This window comes from Passer domesticus, chromosome 3 (assembly GCF_036417665.1).
Source record: "Passer domesticus isolate bPasDom1 chromosome 3, bPasDom1.hap1, whole genome shotgun sequence".
In the NCBI taxonomy this organism is placed as follows: domain Eukaryota; kingdom Metazoa; phylum Chordata; class Aves; order Passeriformes; family Passeridae; genus Passer; species Passer domesticus.
The window spans coordinates 48612437-48631567 of record NC_087476.1 but is presented as its reverse complement, the minus strand read 5'-3'; the positions used below and the strand labels follow the sequence as shown (position 1 = coordinate 48631567).

The 19131-nt window shown below is 36.6% G+C and overlaps 1 long non-coding RNA gene across 3 annotated transcripts in view; it reads right to left on the bottom strand.

Moving 5' to 3' along the window:
- LOC135296537 (uncharacterized) overlaps positions 1-17555 on the bottom strand; it is a 104445-nt gene extending 86890 nt beyond the window's left edge. For 2 of the 3 annotated variants that reach the window (XR_010358621.1, XR_010358620.1), the window contains exons 1-4: positions 17151-17555; positions 15859-15971; positions 13336-13429; positions 942-1006 (exon numbers count right to left, since the gene is read on the bottom strand). This is a non-coding gene — a long non-coding RNA (uncharacterized LOC135296537). The remainder of the gene's footprint in view (positions 1-941; positions 1007-13335; positions 13430-15858; positions 15972-17150) is intronic. The other variant, XR_010358619.1, reaches the window with a different exon arrangement.
- Positions 17556-19131: the final 1576 nt, after the last annotated feature.

Below are 19131 nucleotides of genomic sequence, written 5' to 3'. Positions count from 1 at the left end.
ACACATGGGTAGGTGGCTGGCATTTATTCTTTTAATACTGAAGCTAGAATATATGATTTTCATTCTATCCCTCTGGGCACATGGGGGAGTATATGTGGGCCCCAGAGAAGGATTTTCTCTTTTCTCTCTCACTTTTTGTGCAATTAAACTGGGAAATGGAACTACTGACCTTGGCTGTTGCTGTTGTGAACTGACATTACCTAAAGAATATATTCTTACCATAATGCAACGTTTCTTAATTTATAGTGCTAATTCAGCTTCTCTGAGGGCTCATTATTTAAAGTAACATAAAGTTTGGATTTTTTTTGGCCATTATTTAAAGCAACATAAATAAATGCCTTTTTTGTTGGTTTTTTATTGTGATGGTGTATTTAACTAATGATGCATTAGTTAGGGAACTCTTACTGGAGGCTGAAATGAGCATTCCTTGAATACAAAATTAATACATAATTCTCTATGCTATGAAAAAAATGCAGGAAATTAATTCATAATGGTGCTACTTAATGTGCAACTTTTTCCTCCTTAATTGTCTTCAGAAGGTGAGAGAAGTGTTACAAATTAAAGTAATATTGGAAATAGTCAGCTGTTAGTTCAGAAGAACAGGCTTTTAAGAATGTTTAATATCTGTGTATATCTTGTATGTGATCTGTATGTATTTGAATAGGCACATATTTATAAACATACACAGACAAACTTGTGAATCACACTGTGAAGATCTATAGAAATGTATACACACATACCTTGATAAGGCCATGCATATGGCTATGGGCCTGGTTCTAGGCTAGTGTAAGCCCCCAACACTGTTACCTTCTGCTCTGGGATGAGGATCTATGAGGAAATTCCAGAAATCCATCAGACCTGTGCAAAGAGCACACCACCCAGGTCTCAAGTTCTGAACACACTGAACTGAGGTTATTCCCATATGAAAAGGGGAATCCTACCTCATGTGCTTCCACTCCCATGTCTTCTCTTCACACTGTTTGTCATCATGTGATTCATCACTGGTCTGCAAACAACCACCAAAAAATCCTTTAAAATTAGACTAAATTCCCTGGAAGCATCCCAAAGGCACACTATCCAGAGGCAGCCCAAAAGGAGGCTGTGCCTGAGGATGGGTAAATAAAGCAGATAATTTCTTTGCCCTCCAACTCACAGTTAGATCAGCCAAAACTGTCTGTAAAATCTTAAAGTTCAAACCATGGGTATCATCTTTGTATACACCACACTACTTAAGTGTGGGAGTTCTCTTCGAGGACTTTGTTATCCCAGTGCCCACTCACTTTGTCCTTTTCCCCGTGTATCATTTAAACCTTAATGAACTAAAATACAGCTCCTTTCCTCAAAACTCACCTTTTACATGTTGCTTGCTCACAACTGTAGGAATAGGGAACTGAATTAGGTTGGCTTTTAAATTACATCATTAGCTAAGTTTCCCTAAAAATTACTATGATCTCAAGCCAGTGTAGAGTATACTCAAATAACTAGACATGTTGTCAGATTTTTTTCCATTATTGCTTAATTTTTAGGTTTCAATTTGGATGTAGAGGGAAAAGGAGACATGAGAAAGACATTTTCAACTAGTTTTAATATTTATAATGTATTTTTTTTTTACCAACTCCAAATAGATCAGTTTGGGATCAAAGTTTTATTTTCCAAAAATGAACAGGACTTGGTATTTTGGAGTAATTTGACTTCTGTATGCCAAGCGTCTCTCACTGAAGGCAAAAAGGGACACTCTTCTTACAGAATACGTTATTCAGCCACAGGACTTCCATGCAAATCTCCACTTAACTATGGACTAGAACCATGTCTGCTTTGACTCCGTACCCCAAATGAACCATGAGCTCAGAAGAGCTTTTGTTTATCTTCTTGCTTTTACTTGTTATCAAACTAACATTAGAAAGTAAATATGAATGAGATTAAATATTTGTCTCCTTTAATTGTTTCTGTCCAGCTATGTTTGTGGGAGTCTGAGTACATAGTCTGTCCTCCCAGATAACTATGATTCATGTTGAGGCAGGCAAAAGGTTTAAACAAGCTGGTACTTGTCCCTGTTTTCTGGCTAATGGCCACCACCACACCTGTTTTTGATGGGCTCCCAGAGTCCCAAAGCCTTCTGACATGAGTCAGCTCCAGGACAATTTCAAGTGTTGAATGTTGCATCCAGTAAAAAAAAAAAAAAAATAAAAAAAATTCTGTTGTCATTTTTTTGTAAAGAAATCTCTCTGTGTTCAAAGTTCCTTCTGTTTTCTAGCACAGGCTTCCCAGGGGAAAGGATGAAGGACTGATGTTGTCCATTTTCCTCTTTTTAACTCACAAAGGAGTCAGTCTTAATTTCTCTGATGAAGGAGATGAAGTGTGTAGTAAATTTGGAAATGCTGGGAAGCAGCAGAGCAGCAATTCTCAGACCTACGAAAGGGCTGTCTGACAAGGACAATTCTTATGGTTAAAACCCAGAAAGGGTTAATATTGCTTTTAGAAAATTCAGTCCTAAAACAATTGAGAAAACATGGGGTCCTCAGCTTTTCCTCTTTTACTGATGCTGTTTCTCTTCTGACATTCAGAACTTTCCAGAAGAAACTGTTTGTCTCCTTACCCTGCAGTTGGTCATCCCAGAAATTTTCCTTATCTGTAATAGTAGGTCAGTAAAAGTTTGAAAAGTTGCCTTACCAAATTTCTTTTTTAAACAGATGTGCAGTTTAGTTTAGTTTTGTTTTAATTTAATCCTGAAGAACTAGTTCTAAGGAGATCTGTGGTAGACCTTTCCTTTAGTCTTCTTGGAAGAGAAGTCCAGTACTTTTGTCAGAATACTTATTTGAGAAAAAGAATATTATTACTTGTGAAGTTTATGGATTCTAGACCTGGTTGTTAAAACTCTTAAAAAAATCAGTTAAGAGAATCTGTGTTAGTAAGCTCTGAAATCCAGTCTATGATATATATAAAAGTTGGGCTTTGAGTGGGATTTAATTAGTGGAATTTATTGTGGGGTATTGTCTGACCTTCATACTATACCTTATTTTTGTTTTGTTCATGAATCTTCAGCTGGTCATTTCTTCAGGACGCCTGTTGTCATCAGTGGTCTCTGACCTTACACCAGTTTATAATGGACAGATGTCAGTGCACACAGGAGGGTGCAGTGTGCCCACAGGAGGAAGTTTTCAGCAGTAAGGAAGGGTGTTGCAGAGCTGGAGAGATTGGTACTCTACCTCTGAAGACTGCCTGAGCCTTGGAACAAGAGGAGCTTTTGTACTAGGATGTTGTTTGGAAATCTCAACTCTACAGCAGCCCCAGAAAACACTGTCTGGCATTTTTAGCAGTACTTCATCCTTGTTGTACCTCTGGATTTTTAAGCCACGTAATAATATTGCCAAATGATCATCAGTAAGCCTGGTCTGAGTAAGCATAATCACCACTTAAATGGAAACAAGTAGTATGAGTAAACGAGAGATATGAAGTTCATTATTTCACTTTGTGAATCACTAACTCTGGGGAAATTTCTATTTTAATATGTTGTTTGTTTCAACATAATGACTAAGAGGTTAAGATCACATATATCTTGTAGATAATGTAAACAAACATTTATTTCAACCTCTTGTTTTCTGAACAGAGGCTCATGGGCTATAAGGTTAGTTTATTTACTTACATGCTTACTTTACCAAGTACTTTGGTATTTGTCATATTACTGTCCCTCCTTCTGTCTATATCCTTATTTCTTGATGAACATATTTGCTAATAATAGTGTTGTGTATTAACAAGTTTTTTCAATGCAGAGAAAAGAGGTGGTAGAATATGATTTTAACCTTTATCTCTGTATTTTATAGAAAACTGTATTTTCTCTGGACATATGTTATTTACTACACTGTGAGGTTTACATCAGAGGATCAGTGATCATGCCCAGGTATTAGTAAATAAATAAGTCTATGAACTTCAAAGGTGCTTTGTATGACATTCAAAACTCCATTTTACCTTAAAATCTCACCCTGCTATTTTGCCAATGGCTATTGCAGTGATGGTAAAATCTTAAGAGAAAGCATACACAGGATTTTTACAATTCAAACCAGAATCTGTTCTTTATATTTTCCCATATTTTTTTTTTTCTTTTATTTTACTGCTCCAGGGTAGAATTACATTAACTTAGCAATGTTGGGAGGAATGGGAATTGGATTAGTTCAGAAAATATCTTCCGTGCTTATGAATAAATAAATAAATAAAGTAAAAAGATTATCTGGAGCACTGGCAGATTGATTTAGCAGTGAGACTGGGGTCAAAGATTTTCACTTGCCTTAATGGTCTTCATTAGGAAATCAGAGCATCCTGTTGAGAAAGACTGGCATGCTTTGGCTTCACCAGTGTCAGACTGCACAGTAAACATGCTAGTACCTGACTTGTGAATTTCTTGCCACATGGATGAATGTTTGTCACAGTCACTGGGACACAAATGTCACAGCCTAGGGAATGCCTGCTTATCATTCATGTGGTCACTTCTATTACCTCTGGTTGTACTGTGCTGACCTGCTATTAGTGACTCTAATTTAATTTCCCCCACCAGTGTCATGGGTTATTTCTTCCATTACTTTAGAGATTTAATTTACAAGGTAAACTCCATCACTTGAACGAAAGGATTTTTCATGACATGAAGAACAAGTTATTTTTGAAGATTAACATGGTTCTGGCTATTTATCTTGGTCATCTCTAAGGCATGAGGCTTAAACACCAGTGAATTACATTATATTCATATGTTGGTGCTATTTCAAAAACACATGAAATATTGTATTTTTTCCTCATTTGAGCTATATTGCAACATCTAACATGGATTCTGTGCACAGTGTTATGAAAGACCAGTTACCTTTTTGTTACAGCTATAAATAACTTTGTTTGGAGTTGAGCCTGGGAGCACATTGAAAAGACTGGCACATAGGATAGATAGAACAGTCATTGTAACAGGCAAATATGTTACCACCTGTGTGCTTGTTTTCCCACATATTAATCATTCCAAAAACTGAAAAATACATGAGGAAGCAATCCGAAATATTGAAATATTAAATTAATGTCATTAATATAATGATAAACATTTCCTAGACTACAAAGCATTTGTAATCACTAATTGATTTTTCAGTGTGTTCAAATTCAAGTGCTCGCGCCTCCTGGAAAAGCACAAACCTTAACTGCTTATTTAAAAAACATAAATATTTCCTTACACAATCAAAAGTGTAACTGCCAGAGCTTAATATAATCTTATATGTTAGTGAAATAATTTTAACTGTTTGACAGAAGCTTGTGTTCCTATGTAGCTAAGACAATTTTTCATGAAAATATTTGCCAGCCTTTTGGGGTTGCTTTTTCAGAAATCCTGAATTAATTTCTGGTGCCTCAGAGAATTTCTATGCCTTTATAGCCCCCAGTCTGAGGGTACAACCCAGGCACATGAAAACACATCGGGGTCACTGAGAGGAAGAGGGCAGGGCTTTCTTCATACAAACCTAAACAATGGAGAAAAGAATGAATGGGAGAAAGTTGCCTGCTAAGTTCTTCAAGGGCTACATGATGCTGAGGTCAACAGAGAAGATAGTGAAGGGAAAAGACACCCATCATTACTTTGGCTTCCAAGGAGAAGAGACAGCATGGGCAGATGTATGAGAGGGTTGACTAAAATTTATGCCAGATCATTTGGACACCTGCCATGGTTTCAGCTGAGTCAGTCCAAAGTCTCCAAGCACAGGGGGACAGTCTGTAAGGAGTGAATTAAATGATCTTATACTTGAATGTCTTCACCCATACTCTGCCAGCCCATTTCCTATCAGTTTTCACAAAACAGAGAAGCACAAGTGACGAAGTCTAGGTTTTCCTGTTACTAAATTGTAATTAAGATAATAATATATATTAAAATGCACACATATTCAAGTACATATGAATGTGTATGTGAGCATGTATGTATTTTTACTTTCAAGAAAGGCAAAAAATTATTAATTTTTCAAATTCTAACAAGAAAGATACTTGGACTTGTGGCATCCATATGACTTCCATGGAAGTATTTGCTAGTAAAAATTGTTTTGACTAGCAAAGTAGGTCATGTTCTTTCTGTTCACAGGAAACTCAGTGGGAATTGAGTTTTCACTGAGAACACTTGTGATTATTAATTTATAATTTACTTTATGTAACTACTCTGTGTTATTCAGAAATAAGGTTGTCTTACAACGATTTTATTTGGAAGCTTTAAAAAGAATTTCAGAGTTTAACTGCCTACTATATTTCTTCTTGTGTTAGTGCTACCTCTTGAAGTTTGGTGCTAATTCAGTCTTCAGGGGTGAAGACTTGGATTAGAGCAGAAAAATTGCAGCACAGAACTCTTATTGCCAAGTATTTTTTTTTCTATCAATGATCTTTACTTATCTGTCAAAAAGATGTTCTTCTGTTTATATTGTCATACACTTGTCACATTTGAAGAACATTTCAACAAGGAACATGTAGTAGGAGGGCATTAAATTATAAGGAAGGTTCCAATTTTTATTCAAATTAATTTTTTTATATAAAAGCACAAGAAACAAAAGAGTAAATGTCAAGAGATATCTGTTCAGTGTCATAGCTCTGCATAGAGAAATGCAATTGAAATTTTCAGGAAACGATTTTTATTTAGGATCAGGTTTCTTTGCTGTTTGCTTTGAGGCGCATAAACCACTGGAGAACAGGCAGAAATGAAAGAAATAAATCCTTTCTGTTCTGGTACTCCTCCCTTACCTCAGCATGTGCAATGAAACTTCTGTCATTTCAGAAATGAAGGATGTGGTCCAGAAGGTACTCCTGACTACTGAGTGATGTAAAGGATACAAGTACAACTGGAGAATATGATTCATTAATATCCTGTATGTTTACCTAATTAAAAATATTTTTCAAACTATTCAAGCAGTTCTTGCATTTATTTACTGCCAAAATTGCTCCTAGCTGTACATTCACTTCAAAAGAAATGCATAATCCCTCTATTGGAATACCTAGTCAATGCTGCAGTAACCAGCTCTGTTTTCAAGTTGATCTGCAAGTAATTCAGCACAATGAAAGAGGTACTATTCCTTTTGTTTTCTTATTTCAACAATTCAAGAATTACCTGTATCTTGGTCACAGTTTTCTCTCTTTCAAGTGCCTCTGAGGAGAGGTGTTACAGGAAAAGCAATATGTGTAAGATAAAAGCCAAACTAGGGAAACTAACACTTTCTGAATGCGCAGCATTTGACCAAAAAGGTAGTCAGGTCAAAAGATTTCGAGGTAGTCAGGTCAAAAGATTCAAAACCTAAGTGAGAGGTTTACTTCCAATTTGTGCTGACAGAGCAGCCCAGCCTGACTGCAACAAGCTTCTGAGCCTTAGGCATGACCGAAGCTTACTTGACAAGATCACTTGCTAAGCCCAATGTGCCTGATGAGACTCAGTCACAGTGGAGTGTGACAACAATACAGAGTAGTGAAGAAATAGGAAAGGTAGCTGAGTCACTATATTTCCAAGTCACTAATCCACTCTGGGTATAATTACTTATAAAGCCTACAGATTTGAACAAAATATCTGTTGGCTTTTTTTTTTTTTTTTTTGGGGGGGGGGTGAGAATTAATCTTCCTGACTTAATAGTGTCTGTTAAACAGAAATGGAGATTTCTAATCAAAAATACCAGAGGAAGAAAAGAATAGGCTTATTTTATGGTGTGGAAAAAATTTACTGAGCTAACTGTGTTAGCTGTTATCGACAAAGATCCCTGAGGAATGTACACTGACATAAATGTAGCCAGTAATATTGCTCATACACATCTTCTAGAGCTGACACAAAATACCTCAAAGAAACAACAACTAAACCTAAAGTTTTGCTAAAAAGTACAGATTGTTTGCAAAGAAGTATGTTTTAAAGTACGCGATTATATGAGTTTTTAATGCAAGATGAAGTACAATTGCATTTGGAGGCCTTTAGGCTATTTCAAATTTTTAGGATTTTAAAATTATTATAGATCAGTTTGTGGGTTTTTTGGACACATTATATTATTCAGCTCCTGAATTCCTAGCTGTTTGCATTCATTGTAAGAAGTGTCTACTTGATATTCCTGCCAGAAACACTTGTTTTCTGCAAGAAGGGCCATGTGACACTTTTGGCTTGGCTTCAGCTGTCACCAATCCTTGGCATCAAGCACCAGGATCTTGGGGAATATAGTAAGTGGGAGGTTAGGAGAGAGTTACTGGGGAGCTGAACCTGAACAAAGTAACACTAGGAACATACATATATATTTCTAAAATATAATTTTAAAATAAAATATATAATTCCCCTCTCATATTTTAATATTGGGAGTCATAAACGTTGGGGTACTTTTAATGGAAAGGTATGGGTAAGGGGCTTATTAATACATTGGAGAGGTAATGAATCTAGGGACATGATGTGAAAAGAGAGACTGTTCACTGGGTGAAATGAGTGGGAGTTTTATGGCCAGGGGTGCCTTCTCTTTTGGGAAAAATGGCAGATTTGAGGCAGGAGAAGTGGGAATGTGGAGTATTTCATTCCAGGTTAAGCATGTCAAGAACTACCCTGCATGTGCCCTCTTTCCTGTTAGAAATGCAGTAGCTCAACATGTACTGAAGATTAGAGAGTAGATGAAATTCAGTAATGAAAACAGTTGAATGGAGGAGTCAGAATCGATAGAAGAGTGCCTTGCTGATAACCCAGCGGGCTGTTGTAGAAAAAAAAGTACCTTACAAGAAAAAATGTTCCCTTGAGTTCTGAAACAGAAACTAGAAACCATAACACAAAGATTAATTCAAGAAAAATCTATATGATAAGACTGATTCAACCTCTGAAGAACATCTTGTTCCTAATTGGGATCAAGCTCATTGACAGTGTGACCTGCTGGACATAAAACAGTCCTTGACAACTGAAAAAGGGCAATCATATATGTTTTATCAGTGCTGTTGTATTGTTGGTTATAACATCATTCCATAATAAATGATCTTCTTAAAGAAGACTTCCATAATTGAAAAACAGCCTTACACAAAAAGGGAAACAAGCTGGATACAAATATATAGACAATAATTTTAATACCAGGATATTTTCTTTTAAATTAGTGTTAATGGCAAAATAGTTTGCATATTTAATACTATCCTTCCTAGTGGCATTGGATTCAGAAGGGAATTGTTAATAACAAATTTGTTGTTACAAATTCATGTTCGTGTTCTGTTTGTTGATAACAAACAGAAAATGAAATTATAATGAGATGAGAAACCAAGGTGCAAAATTTGGAGGCAGACTATAACAGCTAGACAGTTTACTTGGAAAATGTAATTTTCCAGGTGCAGGGAAGTGTTACACATTCACTTAGCCAAGGCTGGATATACAGAGAAGACCATCATTTACTTCAGAAAGTTCCCAATAGACTAGATGGCACAATTAAGGAAATAATGGGAGCCTCTGAAAGGGAATGTGTGGAAGGAGTAGTCTCGTCCAAAAATTGGTAATAAGTAGGATGAATGGAAATTACTGAATGTGCAAGGCAAGAATGGGCGTTAGGAGGAGGAAAATGTACAAATAGCCTATGTTGTTCCTGGTTTTCTGTGGATTGTACACACTCTTAGGTAAATTGCTACAAAGCACTTTGCTCTGAAGGGGTTGCTTTTGGTCACTGTCAATCAACCAATGATCATAGTGGCAAGAGAGGAAAGGGGTCAGTTAGATTAAGAATTGCAGTAGGATTTACAGACACCAGGGAGCTGCCACCTGAGGATCTAGTCCTTGTGTATCCATCCGTGATGTTCAACTTTAAAATAAGTGTTAAAGGTCAGGTCTCTCACTCCTCTGGACAGAAAGGAACTGAACTGCCTTTTGCACCCATAACTCCAGGAGAACGTGTCTGGCACACTCTAAGCATGGGAACTGTCTATATGCTGTAATTAAAAACATATTTTCTCTACCCCTACTGGAAGGAGAGAAGTGGGAATAGACTGGAAATAGCACTGGATGCACTTATCATTGTGTCATTATGTGGAGGTAGGAGTCTTCCTTCTGAACTTCCCCTGGTATCAGATGCAAATATGTATGACACGTACTTTGATCTCAAATATCGATAGAGGACTATTAGACTGCGATAGTTTATGCAATATATTTAATTTTTGGACCCTGTTCTTTCAGATTTTATATCTACACCTGGAACAGAAAACTCATTGTTTCCATCAGCCTTCTATTTGGTGTTGATAAACTGTATTAATTTATTTTTTTGAATCTGCTGTTATTCATAGATTCTTCCAGATGCATATAGACTTTTAAATGTACAAATATTTCTTTAACAAGGAGATTTCTGATTGCTATAGAGTGTTCATTTCTTTTTTTCTTCTTTACACTGAAGTATTTAATTTCTCTGCAATACAGAGAAAATAGAGATAATCTTGTTTTGAAGCCAGAGACCGGACAAAACAATCAGAACTGGCACCAGTAACTGAACAACGCGATTGTCAAATGTGACAAAATGCAATAATTGGCCATTATTAGATCACAGGCTTCCTGGCTCTGGAGGTAACAACTACGGCCAAAAGTGTCTGGTACATTTGGTCACAAGAGGTTGATGATCCCTCTTATATTCAGGATCCCTCTTACATTCACTGCAATTAATGCATTTTTTTGTTAGGTTATTCACATTTCTTCTCTAGGGGCTGCCTAGTCAGATTGTTTCTAAAGACACTAAATCTTCACAACTGCTTTTTTTCCAGTATTAGCACATCTATGATTTACAGAGTATTTAGGAGTGATGTGTATTGATTTTGTGTGGCCAAGCTTTGGTAGCAGGAGGGCTACGGGACTGGCTTCTGTGAGAAGCTGCTGGAAGCTTTCTTCATATCCAGCAGAGCCAGTGTCAGCTGGCTCCAAGATGGGTGTACCACTAGCCAGGGCTGGGCCCCTCAGAAATGGTGGTAACCACTCTGGGATAACAGATTTAAGAAGGGAAAAGAAAAGATTATTATGCAGTTATAATTGTGGCTGGAGAAGAGTGGGGAGACAAGTGAGAGGAATAGCTCTGCAGACACCAAGGTCAGTGGCGGAGGCGAAGGTGCTCCAGGCACCAGATCTGAGATTCCCCTGCAGCCTGTGGTGCAGACCATAGTGAAGAAGGCTGTTCCCCTGCAGCCCATGGAGGACAACAGGGATGCAGGGATGCCCCTGCAGCCCATGGAGGAGACCCATGCTGGAGCAGGACTCCTCTCCCTGAGCAGCAGAAGAAACCATGAGTGATGAACTGACTATAACACCCATTCCCTGTCTCCCTGCCCTGCTGGGGAAGGAAGTAGAGCTGGGAAAGAGTGAGGGGTGGGGGAAGGTGGTTTTTTTCCTTCTCATTATCCTGCTCTGATTTTGTTAGAAATAAATTTAGTCAATATCACTAACTCTAGCCTGTTTTGCCTGTGAAAGTATTTGGTGAGTGACATCTCCTTAATCTCAACTCATGAACACTTGGTTACATTTGTTCTTTCCTGTCCAGCTGTGGAGGGGAGTGATAGAGAGGCTTTGGTGGGTGACTGGCATCCAGCCAGCACTAAACCACTACATGGTGTCATGCAACCCATGTCTGCCACCCTTTTGGTAGGCACTTTCCTCATAAATCAGATGTGGTAACTTTCTGCAGATGTTGAGTTTGAGACCAATGAGCTGGATGGAAATCTCTGTTCTTATTAGCACTGATTTGTTAATCTGGGTAGTGGTGAAGTTTATCATGGTATGACGGAGGGTAAATGAATTGTGAAACTAAATATATTAATTTTAATATCATAAAGTGCTTGTAATACAAATAACCTGCCACATTAAGATTGAAATATATAGATGAAAAAGTTTGGGCAGAAGTAATTTTTATTTCTTACAGCTTGCTCTTCCCCTTCCAGTTTGATGTCAGCTATGTATTAGACACCAACCAAATAATCATGAAAAGACACATCTGTGTGCTTAAATTTAAATATACATATGTATGAATTGGATTCTGACACAAAATTTCAGTGTATTTTTAAATTTGGAGACTGAGAACAGTTCTGTTGACTTCCAATGACCAAAACTGAGCTTATACATCAATCCTTATACTTTCTTATGCCTTCTACCGAATAACCTAGTAATATATTCTCAGATGGAATTTCAGATTAAAGCACTGGACTGTGAGAACAGTCAGCTATTTCAGCTTGGCAACATTTGGGCATAGAAATTTACTCCATGCATCATCTATGCGAGAAGGAAGTTTGACAAGAAAGAAAAAGATTAATTATGAAAAGAAAGCTTTTAAGAATTTCTAGTAGCAAGACTATCTCAAACAAAGTATGCAGAGTTTACATGATGCAATAATGAAATTATTAGGATGCAAGAATGAAATTATTTTATCTAATATTATAGGGAAGAATAATAATTTAGTACAGTAGCTAGGTAAAAAAAATAATGAAAGAGATAAATTGCAGGTTGTGAATATAAGGTAATCAGATATTATCACATTAAAAAACCTTTTATCATTAAGGTTGCACAGAAGCTCTAAGAACAAAAAAACCCAATTCTGAGACAACCTTTGGGTTTGCATCATGGGCACAAGGCTCAGTGCCACAGGAAGGTTTGGCTCACAAGGTCAGCAAGTCAGTGGTGGGCGCAGCTGGGGGATCAGGCCAGGAGAGCAGGGCAGGTTGGCAGACACTGGCCAGGGCCACCCAGGACCCTGGACCATGAGACAATTCATGGTGTCCAGTTCAGGGTGCCCTCAGGTCAGGCTGGGGAAGTGGCATTGGTGGCTCAGGGTCCTGAAAATCATCCAAAGGCCAAGTGCCAGGGGGCCTGTGGTGCAGCTCAGGCAAGGAGCAGCAGCAGGGCTGGGGCTGAATCCCAGCTCCTAAGTGAGGGGAAAGCCCAGCAGCCTGGCTGCCAGACTTCTCCCAGCCCAGCTCTACTCCAGTGGCTGCACCTCACACTGACACAGCAGCAGAGCTGGCTGTGGGTGTGGTAGCCAGATCCCCAGGGGCAGCTGCTCTTCAGTTATTTGGAGCCCTGAGTTAAATGGCTTCACACTGCAAAGCAGATTTAGTCTTTACTGAAAACTTTCTCTATAGAGTTTGTAAACCCTTGATGTCACACAACTTTCTTACATTTTATTTTATTTTTTCTTCTTGTGTTGAACTAGTCCAGTTATTGATTTCTTTGACATGAAATAGTATTTACCATAAATAAAATTTAGTTAAGAGCAATAACTGAAGGTGATATTTCAATACCTCAAAGCTAGATGAATGTTTGGAGTAATTGTTTGTGAAGATTTGTCCAATTCATGTCTATGAAACCCAAATGCAAAGAAATTTCATACCAGTCCTTACCCAGTCAGGTCCTGTGGGTTTTTCAAAGATATTGTCATAGCAGCTGGCTTCTGATTGACCCACCACTTCAACCAAATTGATCTTAAAAAATTTCCTGGAAGGAAAAAAAAAGCAACAAAAATACTTAGTTGACACAATTGCTTCCTTTTTCACTTGTTCATCTCTCTCTAGTTACAGATGTATATATCATACCAATCCTGATCAATAAGAGAGGAGGATTGCATGAGACTATTTTGCAGTTCAAGTGAATGCTGAGCTCTGGCTGAGGGATGGAAACAAAAATTGCGTCTTTTTTTTCCAGGGCTATGATAAACCAACATTTTCCATTTAGTAAATTGCTTTATTCACCACCAGTCAAAGCAGAATTTGTAATTTTTATAAAGGGGGTGCCTTTTTGTTCTATATTTTTTCTTATTGCTGAAAACACTCAATGCTCCTTGGTTTTTCTAATTTCACAATAGAAGACAGTAAATCCATTAGGTAGTCTGGCACTTAAATGTAGGAAAACAATCTAATTCTTTTCCACGAGAATTTAAAATTCCACTTGCATATTTTCTTGGGTTTAAGTCAAGTTTAGTCACAAATTCAATACTGCAACTTGGCATTCAGCAATATAACTTGCCTACTGTGTAGTGATTTTCATTTCGAGTCCCACTGACTTCATATCCTTTGTGATATTATTTAGCTTCTTATTAAAAAAAAAGAAACTTGTATTTGTTTGTATAATAGTGGAAATCAAGCATATTCAAACTTGATTTTCAGAGAAATGCTGTTCAACTACATACTTACAGCATTTGTCCTTCTGGTGACCCTTTCTTTTTGTGGTTGTGATTTTGACAGGTGCTTTTGCTTCAGGCCACTCAGAGGCTTTACACTATTAACTGTGGTGACATTTTTCTCTCTTGAATTGTTCCAGGGAAAAAAGCTGATGAGAAAGTTCGACTTTCCTTTTGTTTCACTGTGTGTCTTAAGGCCTTAATGTTAGTGCCATGGTGACAACCAAAAAGTTCACATTCACCCCTAATTTTTTCAGAGGGATATGTATTTCAGCACAGCTATTTCAATGGGTTATGAAACATGAGAATGTGTGTGTCAACATATGCAGAAATAACCAATAGTAAACAATCAAACACAGTGGGCTGAAATCACTGTTATTATTAAGATCCTGATAGAGATCTACAGGTCAAAGAAATAATCTATCTTCTTTTTATTGGTTTCAAGGGACTCAGAATCAGATTTTAGACTTTGATTAAAGAAACATAGAGGGCTCAGTTAGGTCCTGATCTAACTACAGTGTTAGGGTCATTTGGAACAAGAAAGTTTAAAAAATATTACCCATTTATTTAATCAGACATAACACTGGCTTAGTCAGCATTTCATGAAAGACTTATACCGCATACGGAATTTCACCATTTTACCTCTATTTCTTTATTGTCTTTTCTGACTTATTGCTTTTTTTTTATTTTCTTTTTTATTTTCTTTTTTTTTCATTGAGCTATCCCTTTTATGATTCTGAACAGGATAACAGCACTGGAAATAATGTAAATCAAAATGTTTTTCTTTGCCACATTCACATCATATATGTCATAAAAGTTTTGATGGCAGCTGGAAGGTGAGAAAACAATTGCCTGCTGAAAGCATGATATACTCTTGATTTTAGAATTAAAATTAATTTTTTTATGCTATAGTATTTCACTCACATGGATAAATGAATTCATTGGTCAACAAAAAAAAACAAAAAACCAAAGCAATTCCCAAGCATTCTTGTTCAAGTTACATATAGATTTAAATCAACATACATGGAATTTCCTAATATTTCTTGGCCTCATATTATGAAGCTAAATGTTATTTGCATTAATGTCTCTAAAGCAGTAGCTACCTCTTTTTATTTAATACTTTTTTGCTTTGAATAAACATATCTTCTTTCTCTTCTTCTGTGTGTATACATATATGTGTATATATATATGTATAGACATATCAATATGTGCATATATCCATTTTGTCTTATTTAAATTATTATTAGGCATCCTAATGAGACTGCTGGTGCTGAATGATTTTATATTTATATTTTAGAACTATTCTGGCACTGAAAATAAGTTGCTTGAGACTTCTCTATGGAAAATGGATAATGTATAGAGAGAGTGTCCAGTTCAATGTTTATCTCATTAATCTGGCTCCAAGGAGACCTGGATATGATTCTTTGCTCCACCACAGGTATTATATTTGACCCTTGGCAAATTGCTATGCTTCTGTATCTCCATTCTTCAAGCTGCCAGATGTTTGAGGATGTGTTTAAACCTCTTGGGAGGGGATAGGGTAGGTAAGGAATACAGGCAAGGAGGAAGATTTTAAGAATAGCAATAATGGAGTTATGAAAGACTCTTATGCCCCTGTCCTCCAAAAAGGCCCCCCCAAAACCCCAAACAAAACAAAGCCATAAAAAAAAAAAAAAAAAAAAAAAAAAAAAAAAAAAAAAAAAAAAAAAAAAAAAAAAAAAGAAGAAGATAATCTATGCAAAATTACCTGGGGTGTTATTTTTGCAGGCTGATGCTCCACTGCTGTCTGCCTTGTACCATTAGTGGTGCTCATGTAACTGAAAAAAATGCCATCACTCCACTCATATGGGAATATCATAACTGTGAAAGGAATATAAAAACCCAAATATTAGTTCTTAATCTGTTTTAGATACCATAACTTCATGACTTCAGAGTGAACCTCATTAAAAACTTTGCCTTTATCCTCCCCATGCTTCCTGAAATTTGAATTGAGTGGGATGTCCTGTACTTATATGAATCACTCATAATTTCTGTGTTAAACTGGTATGTCTGGATATACTGAATGAACCTCTTGCTGGAAACCACAAGGGTTGAATAGCCTTGTTAAGCAGCCCTAAAGACTAAAAAGGCATTCTGCATTATAGGCTACTGGCAGGAGGTTTTATCATCATATTAGATTTATTTTGTATACTTTTTATATAAACACTTTTGAGAAGCAATCTTCATTTGTCAAAACCTACAAAAAGGCAGGGGATGGTGTTTTAAATGAGTCTTCCTGTGACAACAAAAGTAGTTACATCAAGCTTATATTATATTATATTGAAGCAGTATGTCACTTGTTAATATAGGTACTACCCATTATACATTTATTCATGTATTTCAGGTAGTGCTTTCCTCTGTGCCAAACAAAACTTTATCAGTATTAGGAACTCATGATCAGAATGGCTCCAAAATATCTCAGAAGATGTAACCAGTCACCTACCATGACAGAGCAATGTTTTACTTGAAACAATATTTTTAAAACACAATACCTAAAGAAACATCCCTGAATCTGTATTTAAACATTAAACAAATCAGATCTTGTTTACAGAGACCCTGACAACCTATTCATTGGAGCTGTGCTGTCCACATATGTATTGCAGCAGTAGACAAAGCCAAGGCAGAGAAAAAATCTATAATTACAATGATCTTTGAAATTCTTCTTTTTGATATTTTCTGTGTCTGTTTTTTTTTTTTTCTGGATGTTTTCTATGCATAATAGATTTTTTTAATATTTTCATCCTGATCATTGTCATAAAAATATTTTATTTTCAGCAAAACATATGAATAAGGAAATTCTGTTTCAATTCTATGCTATTAACTGACATTTAAAAAAAAATAAACTCCTTTTATATAAGACTTTTGGATATGAAGATCCATCCTACATTAGAATTGCAGTGACAGAAATGTCATTCACAGCAAGAAGGAAAAAAGAATGTCATAACTTAAGGAGACCTCAAAGTAAAGATCAATGCTTAAGAAGGAAATAATTTAACTTACCTGTGTCACCCTTGCCTTTCTCTCTGGAAGAATGGGCTTTAACTTGATGAAATCATGAAATTTGTAGGTTAATAGCAAGAAAACTGGCAAGTTCTTCTAACATAACAAAAGGTAAAAATGATTAAGTCAGTAGGCTCTTGGATATTAAAGAGATTAATAGGCTTTTTAATGGCTGTATGAATTAATTTGCATGAATGATACCTGGAACCTGGAGAAGAATGAAAAGCTCTTAATGCCAGCATAAATGATCTGTATTCTCTTAAATGATCATATATTGAAAAACAAAAGGGAAAATTCTCTGATGCAAATGTCACCTTTACTGAAATTCCCAAGTTCATAAAAAGTCTAATTAAGGTGCTGGCCAAGACAGCACTGCTAATGATTTTCTAAAAGGTCTCATCATTCTTTGAGCGATCACAGGATGATTAAGCATGGTTGTTTTAAAACAAATAGTCATTCTTCAGATTTTGTACTTGATTCTGGTGCCACTGTGATTACTAATTATAACAACTCTGTTGCATCTTATTTGCAATCTTGAAAACATAAAAGAGTTTCAACACCATAGCATTTAGCTTTTCCCAGATCATCTAGATATCTACTTCAGCTTGTGCTCAAAGCTCACCCCATGTTTTTGTCACGGCAAGGCACCTACTTCATCAATTCAAACACAGAGAATGCTGACCCCTTTGGAGTTTCAAGAATCTCTTTGTGCTTTCAGTCATCTAGTAAGATGTTATGCTAATATTGTGATTCATGGGAGGTCTTATTCATTGTCATCTTCACTTGTCATAAGGAGGCAGCTTGAAGACTGTCACCTGAATGGAGGGTGTCTCTCCCTGCTTCCTCTCCCTTTTGGGGAGAGGTTCATACATGACCTCAGGTGGTACACCATAATCTCCAGGTTCTGGCCATGCTTCTCTCTGGTTGCTGCAAAAATTAACCCTGTCCTGACCAGAACCCAGACAGGTGTGAAGGATTCAGGGAGAGCTAAATGAAAGTCATTGGAGTCAGCCCCTTGACTGCAGATGTCACTTGGCTTAAGAGAAGAGGTGTTGGAGAGAATAATCATTTAGAACAAGTTGTCATGTCAGCTAATGATAGATGCTTAGAAGATAGGTTCCTACTCTGGTTTTTCAATCTATGGAGATGAAAACAAGTTCCAGAGGCAGGTTTGTCTCAAGCTGAATATGATGTTCAGAACAGCTGATTCTTCAAAATGGCACCCAGTCCCAGAATTCCCTCAGAATTTTCAGCTTGACATACATTCCACAGTAGTATTTTATTGGTTTGATCAGTCCAGAGGTTTCAGTGATATAAACATATTAAAAGACCTGAAAGGGACCTCACAATTGTCAACAGAAGAGGTCAAATTATACATGCTTAGGTATAATATTATACAAGAAAAATTTGAAATTTTTTAATGAAGAAAAATTGCTAGTGAGGGAATATGGGAGTTAATTGTTTGTAATAGGACTGACTCAAAGGTAAGTAAAGTAAAGATGTCAGAAGTTAACTCATTAACAGCATTGCTATTCAGACAAGTAAGAGATCTATTTACACAATCTTTTTTTTTTTCCCCGCTGAATTTTACAGCAGGATCAGATTTACAGATCATTCTTCTACTAAGACATAAAATCTTACCATAAATCATGAGAACTGCAGGCTGAAATTGCAATAGGCACTGCAAACTTTTACAACCACAAATATGCTTTGAAAGAAAAGGTTTAGTTATAGTTAATATTCTGTGCCTTGGTAAGGGTCTGGCACAGGTTGTCATAATGAAAAAAAAATAAAATTCATATTTTGGTGGTTTTGAACCAATATTAAATGTCTGGTAAAAATAGTTTTATGTTTTCTAATGCCAGATCTGCTTTTTTACAAGTCCTCATTTGGCAGCTTGTGTTTTGGGCCATTTTCAGTCTTCTGTAATAAAAGAATTACAAGAAAAAAATTTTCTACAATAGGACTTCATGAATCCCAG